The sequence below is a fragment of the Triticum dicoccoides genome, chromosome 4B, assembly GCF_002162155.2.
Source record: "Triticum dicoccoides isolate Atlit2015 ecotype Zavitan chromosome 4B, WEW_v2.0, whole genome shotgun sequence".
NCBI classification, from domain to species: domain Eukaryota; kingdom Viridiplantae; phylum Streptophyta; class Magnoliopsida; order Poales; family Poaceae; genus Triticum; species Triticum dicoccoides.
Genome location: NC_041387.1, coordinates 81,038,053 through 81,049,117, shown reverse-complemented (window position 1 = coordinate 81,049,117; position 11,065 = coordinate 81,038,053).

Sequence of the window (11,065 nt, the reverse complement as noted above, 5' to 3'; positions counted from 1 at the left end):
AAGAAGGGGAGAGCGGCGGAGCTTTCGAGATTGGAAGCAGCAACGGCAGGGTTGACGAACTGCCCCTGTTTCCCCTGCTTATAAAGTGGGAGGGGGCAGACGTTTCGCCCTTCCGATTAAAGAAACCCCCACGATCTCTCCCACGATGCCACATTCGACGTGTGCCGTTGGGGAGGGCGCGGTGGGGGCGGAGTAAGTTGCGGCATAACCCAAGCCGCCCGTGCCCGTGCCCTATTTTGGGCCTGGCCCAACAACGCTTGGCAACTTCTGTGGCCCAGGCCCGGGGGCTCCTGTCGGTGTACTAGAGTAGGGGTACCCTAGTATCCCGAACTTGTGCACGGGCAGTTGCAGCACCCCGCGGCAAGGCTTGCTGGGTGACCGCCAAGATCCTCCAGGGTTACTTCGGAGCCATTCAAGAACGCAAAGGCCCCGGCAAGAGGAGCTTGCCGGGAGGACCAACCGGCCATTCAAGAGCAAAATGTTTAAGCCAAGGAAACAAGCCCCCTGGCAAGAGGAGCTTGCCGGGAAGACCAACTAAGGCATCTCAAGGAACTTTCCGCGACGCGCCACGCGTCCCGGCAAGGCCCGGCGAGCGACAAGCTTCCGGGCGCGACAAAACAGCGACAGCGGCAAGGCGCTTGCCGCGCCAAGCAACCATCCTGTACCCGCGCTCCAGCGCATCCACCTACGTGTCACCTTGGGGTTTTTCCAGGGGCGCGTGGCGGATGGCTGTGCGGTCAGGGGTGCATGGTGGCCAGCGACGCTGGCGAAATCGCCATCGTGGCGAACGGTGGCACCCCTGACGGTCCCTTCTGCACTGTTTGGACGACACAAACGGGCATTAAATGCTCTTGTCCCCTGCCGTCAGGGTTAGGTAGGATTCACTGTACAGGTAGTTGCACCAACCGCAACTCCCTTTTCCATTTTTACCCTCGCCTACGTTGCCACCTGTCGGTGACCCCTTTAGCGTATAAAAGGACGCCCATGCGCAACATAGAGGAGGTTCGGAACCGGAGAGGCAGAAACACTCACGCTCGGCTTCGAGCCAGAACTCAATACACACAAACAAGCAGCAGTAGGAGTATTATCTCTCCGGAGAGCTCCGAAGCTGGGTAAACTACTCGTGTGCTTCGCCTCGATCTGCTCTTCGTGCGATCTCCGCTCAATGTAGAGGAGGAAGAGAAGATCGAGGCAAAGCACACGAGCAGTTTACCCAGCTTCGGAGCTCTCCGGAGAGATAATACTCCTACTGCTGCTTGTTTGTGTGTATTGAGTTCTGGCTCGAAGCCGAGCGTGAGTGTTTCTACCTCTCCCATTCCGAACCCCCTCTACGTTGCGCATGGGCCTCCTTTTATACGCTAAAGGGGTCACCGACAGGTGGCAACGTAGGCGAGGGTAAAAATGGAAAAGGGAGTTGCGGTTGGTGCAACTACCTGTACAGTGAATCCTACCTAACCCTGACGGCAGGGGACAAGAGCATTTAATGCTCGTCTGTATCGTCCAAACAGTGCAGAAGGGACCGTCAGGGGTGCCACCGTTCGCCACAATGGCGATTTCGCCAGCGTCGCTGGCCATCATGCACCCCTGGCTGCACAGCCATCCGCCACGCGCCCCTGGAAAAGACCCCAAGGCGACACGTAGGTGGATACGTTGGAGCGCGGGTACAGGATGGTTGCTTGCCGCGGCAAGCGCCTTGCCGCTGTCGCTGTTTTGTCGCGCCCGGAAGCTTGTCGCTCGCCGGGCCTTGCCGGGACGCGTGGCGCGTCGCGGCAAGTTCCTTGAGATGCCTTAGTTGGTCTTCACGGCAAGCTCCTCTTGCCGGGGGGCTTGTTTCCTTGGCTTAGACATTTTGCTCTTGAATGGCCGGTTGGTCCTCTGGGCAAGCTCCTCTTGCCGGGGCCTTTGCGTTCTTGAATGGCTCCGAAGTAACCCTGGAGGATCTTGGCGGTCACCCGGCAAGCGTTGCCGCGGGGTGCTGCAACTGCCTGTGCACAAGTTCGGGATACTATGGTACCCCTACTCTAGTACACCGACATCACGTAATTGCTTATGCTTCACGGAAATTGCACCAACATGAGGATAATTATCCTACTCATGATCTAGAGCATGCACTTAAAACCTGGCGACATTACCTCCTCGGTAATCGTTGCGAAATCTTCACAGATCACCAAAGTTTGAAGTATATATTCACCCAACCGGATTTGAATCTCAGGCAAAGACGTCGGGTCGAGTTGATCACAGATTTTGACTTAGGGATAACTTATACCCCAGGAAAAGCCAATGTCATGGCTGATGCACTAAGTCGTAAGTCTTATTGTAACAATCTGATGTTACAACAAAGTCAACCGCTTCTCCATGAGGAATTTCGGAAGCTTAACCTTCACATTGTTCCTCATGGATTCCTTTCCACCTTGGTGGCGAAACCTACTCTTACGGATCAAATCATCGCTGCTCAAAAGCGAGATAAAGGGATAACCCGAATCAAGGAGAACATTGCTAGCGGAGTTGCTAAATGTTTCTCCACAAATGATCAGGGTGTTGTATACTTTGAAAGCCGTTTAGTGGTTCCGAAGAAGCAGCATCTACGGCAGCTGATCCTTAAGGAGGCTCATGAATCTCCTCTTACCATTCATCCCGGTAGTACCAAGATGTATCAGGACCTACGCCAGAGGTTCTGGTGGACTAGGATGAAGAGAGACATTGCTCAATTTTTTGCTAATTGCGACGTCGGTCGTCGTGTTAAAGCAGAGCACCAACAGCCTGCTGGCACCCTTCAACCTTTTGCTATTCCTGAATGGAAATGGGATAAAATTGGTATGGATTTCATCACCGGTTTTCCCAGGACCAAAAGAGGGAATAACACTATCTTTGTCGTTGTCGATCTTCTTTCCAAAGTAGCCCATTTCTTGCCTGTTCGCGAGAGTATAACTGCTAGCCAGCTAGCAGATTTGTATATCTCCCGAATAGTGTCCCTCCATGGTGTTCCACTGGAAATTAACTCGGATCGAGGAAGTCTCTTCACCTCTCAATTTTGGGAAAGTTTCCAAAATGCTATGGGAACCCGCCTCTCCTTTAGCACTGCTTTTCACCCTCAATCAAGTGGTCAAGTAGAACGCGTCAATCAGATTCTAGAAGACATGCTTCGAGCTTCTGTTATCTCATTCGAAATGGATTGGGAGAAATGCCTTCCACTTGCTGAATTTGCTTATAACAACAGCTATCAATCTAGCTTGGGTAAAGCCCCTTTTGAAGTTCTCTATGGACGAAGGTGTCGAACACCCCTTAACTGGTCAGAAACCGGAGAAAGACAATTCTTTGGCCCGGACATGATCCAGGAAGCAGAAGAGCAAGTTCGCATCATTCGTGAAAAGTTGAAAACAGCCCAATCTCATCAAAAGAGTCAATATGACCAAAAACATAAGGCTATGACTTTTGAGGTTGACGAGAAGGCTTACCTTCGGGTTACTCCTCTGAAGGGAACCCATCGTTTCGGTATCAAAGGCAAATTGGTTCCTCGCTACATTGGACCCTTTCGTATTCTCGCTAAATGAGGAGAAGTTGCCTACCAATTGGAACTACCTCCGCACCTCTCCAGAGTCCACGATGTCTTCCACATTTCCCAACTCAGGCTTTGCTTCTCGGATCCTATCCGTGGAGTGGACCACGAAACGCTTGATCTTCAAGATAATCTCACCTATCGAGAGTACCCCATTCGTATCCTCGATCAAGCCGAGCGTACCACTCGATGTCATAATATCAAGTTTCTCAAGGTTCAATGGTCGCATCATTCTGAGAAACAAGCAACTTGGGAAAGGGAGGATCGTCTTCGACTCGAGTACCCCGCCTTCTTTCCGGAGGAACCTAAATCTCGGGACGAGATTCTTTTGAGTGGGGGTGAGTTGTCACACCCTAGCTAGTTCATGCATTAGAGTGTTGCATCATGTCTATTTCTTTCATCAGAAACTTGAAATGGGGATGACAAAACCCCCAGCCCCCTCTGAAACCAACTAGGGTTTACTAAAAATATTTTCAATGAACCTGAAATGCCCTTCTAAAATGTCCATCATTTTTGCCTTGGTTCAGAGCCTCTGTCAAAAGTGGTGCACAATTTTCTAGGTCATCCTAGGGTTTTTGAATTAAATCATAAGTATTTGAGTTTGGGCATTTAAATTATATAAATTATTTTAAATGCTCAAATATTCCCAAACTAAAATGTTCCATGCTGGATATATTCCAGTTAGTGGCCATGAGCAGTTTGGGGAATTTTGGAGTTGTCTAGGTATTTTTAATAAGTCCACAAAGTTACAGAATAAATAAAAAAGATAAATAAAAAAAGAGAGAGAGGGAACTAACCTGGCAGCCCACCTAGCCAGCCCACCAGCCGGCCCAGCCCAGCAGCCGCTCCAGCGAGGTGCTTGCCTTCGCCAGGCAGGCAGGCAGGTGCTCGACGGCGACGCCAGCGCGCGCCACGCAGTTGCCCGCCGCCCTGCTTCCTCCCCTCGCCTCGCTATTGGCCTGGATGACCTCCACGTCGTGCCCCGAAGCCCGTGGACACATCCATTCCCCCTTGCCTCTCTCCCTCGCTCTCCCACGCCATGGCCGACGCCACCGCAGCCGCACCGTCGCCGTAGTCGCGCTCTCCGTCGTCCTTGCATCGTGCCACCGTGTCTAGGAGCTCCGCCGCCCTCCTCTTCTTCGAGCTAACCGAGCCCCGAGCGCTCGCTTTCCCCGAGGCCTCTGCACCGACCTCGCCCATCTCCGCCGTCGCCGGAGATCCCCTTCGACGTCACCGCCGCACTAGCTCGTCCCCGACCGCGCCGTTTGCTTCCTCGAGATCGCCGTGAGCCCAGCTACCTCTCCCCGTTTCCTTTCTCGCTTCCGAGCCCCGTAGCGACTGCACGAAGCTCACCCGCATGCGCCGCCGCGGAGCTCGTCGTGGACGTGACTCCGGCCACCCACTGGCCACACCACCATGTCCAACACACTCACCGCACTCGCAGGAACCCGTAGCACCTGACCACGAGCCTCGCCGTGCCCCGTAGCCTCGGGTTCATCCTCACCCGAACTCCGGCGACCGCCAAGGTCGTCGCCGGCGCCGTTTCCGGCCACCCCAAGCTCAACCAACACCACCAAGAGCTGCGGCTTGCTCCCAGCTAGACGTAGATGCCCTCCGCGGCTCTTTTGGTCGCCGGAATGCACAAAACCACTCTCGCCGCCGCGTTCGGCCTCGCCGGCGGCTAAACGCCGGCGAGTTGACCCCGCTGACCCTCGTTTGACCACGGCTGGGCCCAGTTTGACCCCCCCTGGGTCAATGACAGGTGGGCCCCAGCCTTGTTAACTAATCAGGATTAGTTTTAACTAATAATTAGTTAAACTAATTACACTGACACACGGGACCCACTAGTCAGGGTTGACCTGGACTGTTCCGTTGACCGCTGACGTCATCCTGACGTAATGCTGACGCAGTAATTCATTTAACTGGAATTATTTTTATACAGGAAATTCCAGTAAATACCACAAACTTTAAAAAATCATAGAAATTAATCTGTAACTCCAAATGCAAAGTTTTATATATGAAAAATGATCAAAAAAATCCAATCTATCCATCTGTACTTGTTTCATGCATGTTTAAGCAAGTTAACTTGATGTTTAGTGCAGAACAAGATAAAGCACTTAAAGGGGCCATTTATGAGTTTGAAACTTGAATCTTTGATTCAAAATGGTTCAAACCCATCTGGTCTTAGTTGCATTAGACAAATACACTCATTTTGCCATGACTCATGCATGCATCATATTGTTGCATATTGTTTGGTGATGTTGTGTACCGGTGCTCTTCGCGGCAGGATCTGCCCCCGAGGAGTACCACGATTACCCTAGCGAAGATCAATATGAGTGCATCGACCCATCAGGCAAGCAACCAACCATTTGATCATATCGATACAATCCCATGTTCTCGCTTCTGCTCTCTTATACTGCATTAAGACAACGCGTTTCAAACTGCAGAGTGCTAGGTAGTTGAACCCATTTCCTCTGCATGACTTGTCATTGCCACAGTAATTAGAAGAAAACCACTAGCATGTGTAGGAGTTGATTGAGCCATATGTATGTGTTGTACCTACCTTGCTATGCCTGCTATGCTTAGAGTCGTGTCAGGTCTGGTTCATCTGGGTGATGGGCTAGAGTGAAATGATCTTGTCGGTAATGAGAGGGATGTGTTGAACACGATTTGGTAAAGGTATCGATGAGAGGCCATGTAGGAGTACATGGTGGGTTGTTTCATTGAAGCCGACCTTAAGCACTGAGATCTATATTTGTGATTTAAGATTCAGCTACTACCATGCATTGGGCCCTGAAATATGACCCCACTCGACTTCTTATTCACCCTAGTCCTCTATCCAGGAGTTCGAAGTAGTTTCTGGTGTTTGTAGCTTACTGGAGGCCGTGGGCAGCGCTGACCCGCGGGGTGGGATGTGATGCGGTAGGTACGTGGCATGGTGTACCGGATGCCCGTTAGGTATCTCGGGAACCCTGCACACATCGTTCGGGGCCGTATGTGGAAACCTCGGCCGGACTCCCTGCGGATGGAACCTGGATAGGCGATAAACCTGGACTAGAGACTTAGGTGTTTAGGTAGGTCGTGGTCTACACCCACGTCGGCTTTCGCTTGAAGTCTGCCGAGCACATGTCGTGTGCAGACGCTAAGTGGTGGAAACATGTATGAAGAAGTACACCCCTGCAGGGTTAACATTATCTATTCGAATAGCCGCGTCCGCGGTAAAGGACTACTTGGTTGCCTATACAGTTCATAGACAAGTAAATGGATACTACTAAAATCCTCAAGATAAGCGTGAGTGCCGAGGATGGCTCTTCCGTAGGATGACGGAGGTGGATCCTCGGTGGTGTATTGAAGTGGTGTGTAGTGGACTCGAGTGCGCAAAACCATTTCAAGTTGGTGTCTCGTAAGATAGCTTAGCCAAGAGTCAAAGCCGGCTTGCTATAATAACCCCACCAACCCTTCTTGATAATGTGCATGTATGTAGGATCTGATGTAAGTCTTGCTGGGTACCTTTGTACTCGTGTTGCTATAATTTACATTTTTACAGAAGATGCTGCAACCCCTTCTGATGGGTTCTTCGTAGATGTTGGTATCGATGAGTAGGCTGGAGCCCAGGTGGTGATCCTGAGCTTATGTAGGACCATGTAGTATAGCCAGGCTTACACAAGCCTCTTTTATTTTACTAGATGTCTGTACCCAGACATGTCTCTTCCGCTGTTGGCTTGTATGGTTTGTATGACTTGAATGCTGGGTCGTGTGACCTGAACTTGTGTGTATGCTATGTATGGCTCTCTGAGCCTTTAAATAAAGTACTTGTGTCGTAGAGTCATGTTGTGATGCCTTGTTGTATTTGCACATATTGAGCATATTGTGTGTATGATTGAAATGCTTGATATGTGTGGGATCTGACTATCTAGTTGTTTATCCTTAGTAGCCTCTCTTACCGGGAAATGTCTCCTAGTGTTCCACTAAGCCTTGGTAGCTTGCTACTGCTCCAGAACACTTAGGCTGGCCGGCATGTGTCCTTCTTCGTTCTTGTGTCTGTCCCTTCGGGGAAATGTCACGCGATGGATACCGGAGTCCTGTTAGCCCGCTACAGCCCGGTTTACCAGAGTCCTGCTAGCCCAATGCTACAGCCCGGATTCACTCGTAAATGACCGACACGTTCGATGCTGGGTCATGGATGCCTGTCCCTGTAAGTTTGTGCCACTCTGGGTTCACGACTAGCCATGTCAGCCCGGGTTCTTTGTCATATGAATGCTAGCGGCACTATCCTATACGTGAGCCAAAAGGCGCAAATGGTCCTGGGCCAGGTAAGGTGGCACCCGTGGGAATACCGTGCGTGAGGCCGCAAAGTGATATGATGTGTTACATGCTAGATCGGTGTGACTTAGGATCGGGGTCCTGACAGTTTGCCCGGTTTACTGCGAAGACATGATATATACAGTAAAATAACTACAGCATCGTGAATAAGAAAAAACCTAGACTATACAATAAAGAAATTACGGCATATTACATCCACTGGGCATGAAAGTTCGCCACTATGATAATAAAGCACAAGCAGATAACATATTACATACACTGGGCATCAAAGATCGCCATCAGTGCAAATGAACACGCCGACAAAACAATATACAAAACCGACAACACTTCAATAGAGTTCAAGAAAGGTTAGCCCTGCTCGGGAGCTGCAGCGCAAGGAGGTGAGCAAGGTAATGAGGCTGTGCTTGTTTGACACTTATATCCTCCTCACTCTGAAAGATAAACAAGCAGACAGATGATGGGTTTTGCACATATAAGTATCAGTGCTGACAATTTATCGCATTTCTTATTGACAAATAAAGTGACACAATTTAAAATAGCATTAACACAATATGGTATTGTTCAGGTCAAGACATGACAGGAAATGACATTGTGAAGGAGTTGGCAGCTTCATGACACCACTGGATTACAGATCAAGAACTCATAATTATCAATTGTTAGTGTGCTGTCAATTTATCCCATTTCAGATTGGCAAATAAAGAGATGGATTAAATAGTAGTAGAATGACATGACATTGTTCAAGTTAATACATTGCAGAATATGACACTGTGATGTAGTGGGTAGCTTCACCACACCACTGGATTACGGATCAAGAACAGAAGCATACATGCAGTGCAAAAGAAGATCACTTGCTATGTATAGTTTAATTTACATGGTATGAAGAAGGAACTTGGTTGTACAACTTAAAACTTAAATTGAGAAGGACAAACTTTTGTTTATGAACTATATAATAAACTTAAACATGCAATTTGATGCAAACACCAAAAATAAACAGCTGTTGCAGTCATGCCTAACCAAATATACACAACAAAGTTTGAAGGCTTGAGAAGGACAAACTTACATTATTGGTGAAGACACGCTCAATAAAGCCCTTGTCCATGCTGATGGGGGGGGGAGCAATTCAAGAAGTTTACCACAGAATCTTCTTCATAAGCATTGCCTTTATCCTACATTTTGTTAAGAGTAAATATAGATGTGATAATATAAGAAAAAATGGAGAATATTTAAGATAAGATGAAGAGTGATGCTACATAACCAAGTAGCTATAAATGTAAGTACAGTGATACAGGCAAAAAGGTACAACCAAGAGCAATGCAGAGCTAAACTTGTTCAGTACCATCGGTGTTATCCAACCTTATGGTAAGAGTAAATATAGATCTGATGTGTAGAAAATGGAGGGCAAAGAAAAATAAGCTGCAGAGTGATGGTACATGAATAACTACCTGTAAATATAAGTACACTGATAAAGGACAGCAGGTACTTACAAGAACAATGCAGAGCTAAAAAATTTCATTGGCATTGGATATATTCTACACTAATGTAACCATTCATACAGATATGATAATTTGGAGCGAACAATTGATAAGCAAGCTATCATGCATACTGCTGTCACATAATGAACCAGGTATGTATGCAAGTACAGTGATACAGGACAATAGGTACTAACAAGAGCAAAGCAGTGGGCAGCATATTTGCGATATCCTGTCGTTCTTTTCAAGCCGGAATTCTTCTTCGAGCAGATTTCCTACAAAAAAGATCTGTAAGGCACATGCGGAAAAGTAGAAGTTCAAATTTCATGTGATATCATAGACAGTACCTCATCCTGGGAACGAGACTAGTGCATAACAACGTTTTTACATTCAATGTCTTCTAAATTTAGCATAGGAGACTTCACCGGAAATTTGTTTATAGAGTTTCCATCAAAGTGTGATTTCCTCAGGTAACACCGATACTGCTGCAATGCTTCCTTGAAAAGCGCAAGCAAGCTTTGCTCGTCATGACTATCCAGATTGACCCTCGCCTACTTACAATGATGTAATGTAAATCATTGATGTGTTGAATCCGCAGAAAACAGGAAAATAATCACCATGAATAATACCACTTACACATAAGTGGGACAGGAAGATGTGAAAATGGTGTTTGTCTTCACTATAATCTTCCCATGATGGTAATATATGCATGTAGTCCCTAACAACATTGGAAGCATTGTCTTTTAAACTAGGAATAACTAGAATGGGGTTCCAATCTGCAGAAATTGGCTATCTTTGCAGTTGGGATAGGTCTTCGGCCGGTGGACTTGCCATACTTTTTGCTGGAGTGGGATTTTTTTGTGGTACGGTTGGTGCTACGGCAACTGAAATCGGCATACCTTTTGCTGGAGTGCAGGTCTTGTGTGCTGGGGCTAGTGGTGTGGCCAGTGAAGTATGGGTATAGTCTATTGGAGTCGGTCCTACATTTTGTGTCACTGGTTGTATAGCCAATATAAGTGCTGTCTGATTTCTCCGGCACCACCACATTTTTCAAGGACTTTCCTAGTGCTCCTTTAGGTTCGGCAATCACCCTGTTCCTTTTTGATGTCTAATGCACAAGAATAACATTAACATTTGAGTGAAAAAACATGGTTTGATGACAGATGGAGTATGTATTGATAATGGATGGGCATAGCATCTCGACATATATGATGAGTAAACTAAGCAAATGATGGTGCAACAAAGTAGAAGAAATGCAAGACACCATATGCAAGATATGCACAATCAATAAAACCATGCCAAATTAGAATAGGCACCTTGATGTGTGAACAGGACAGGCCATCTGCCTTTGACTCCTCGAGGTTAGAATAGTCATTAGGATCATATTCTGAACAAAAATGTACAAGTGGGGAGTGTATGAGTTTCATTGCATCCAGAATGGCACTCAATGCCTTGGTACCATTTGTAAGTCATTGTAGTGTTTAGCTTCAAGAGTGGACTGCTGCTGGTGTGACACAAAGCAGCTACATAGATCATAGTGTAGATATAACGGGAAAACGTAAGCATAAGAGTAAAATCAGCAAAGTGGAACTTGCTGGAATATATGTGCTAGTATTGCCGGTACGGCTAGAAAGGCTTCGGATACCAGCTCTCTTCAATTGAAGGTGCGGTACTGTTAATATCAGTGTAACTCTCAAAGGCGACACAGCTCATCGCA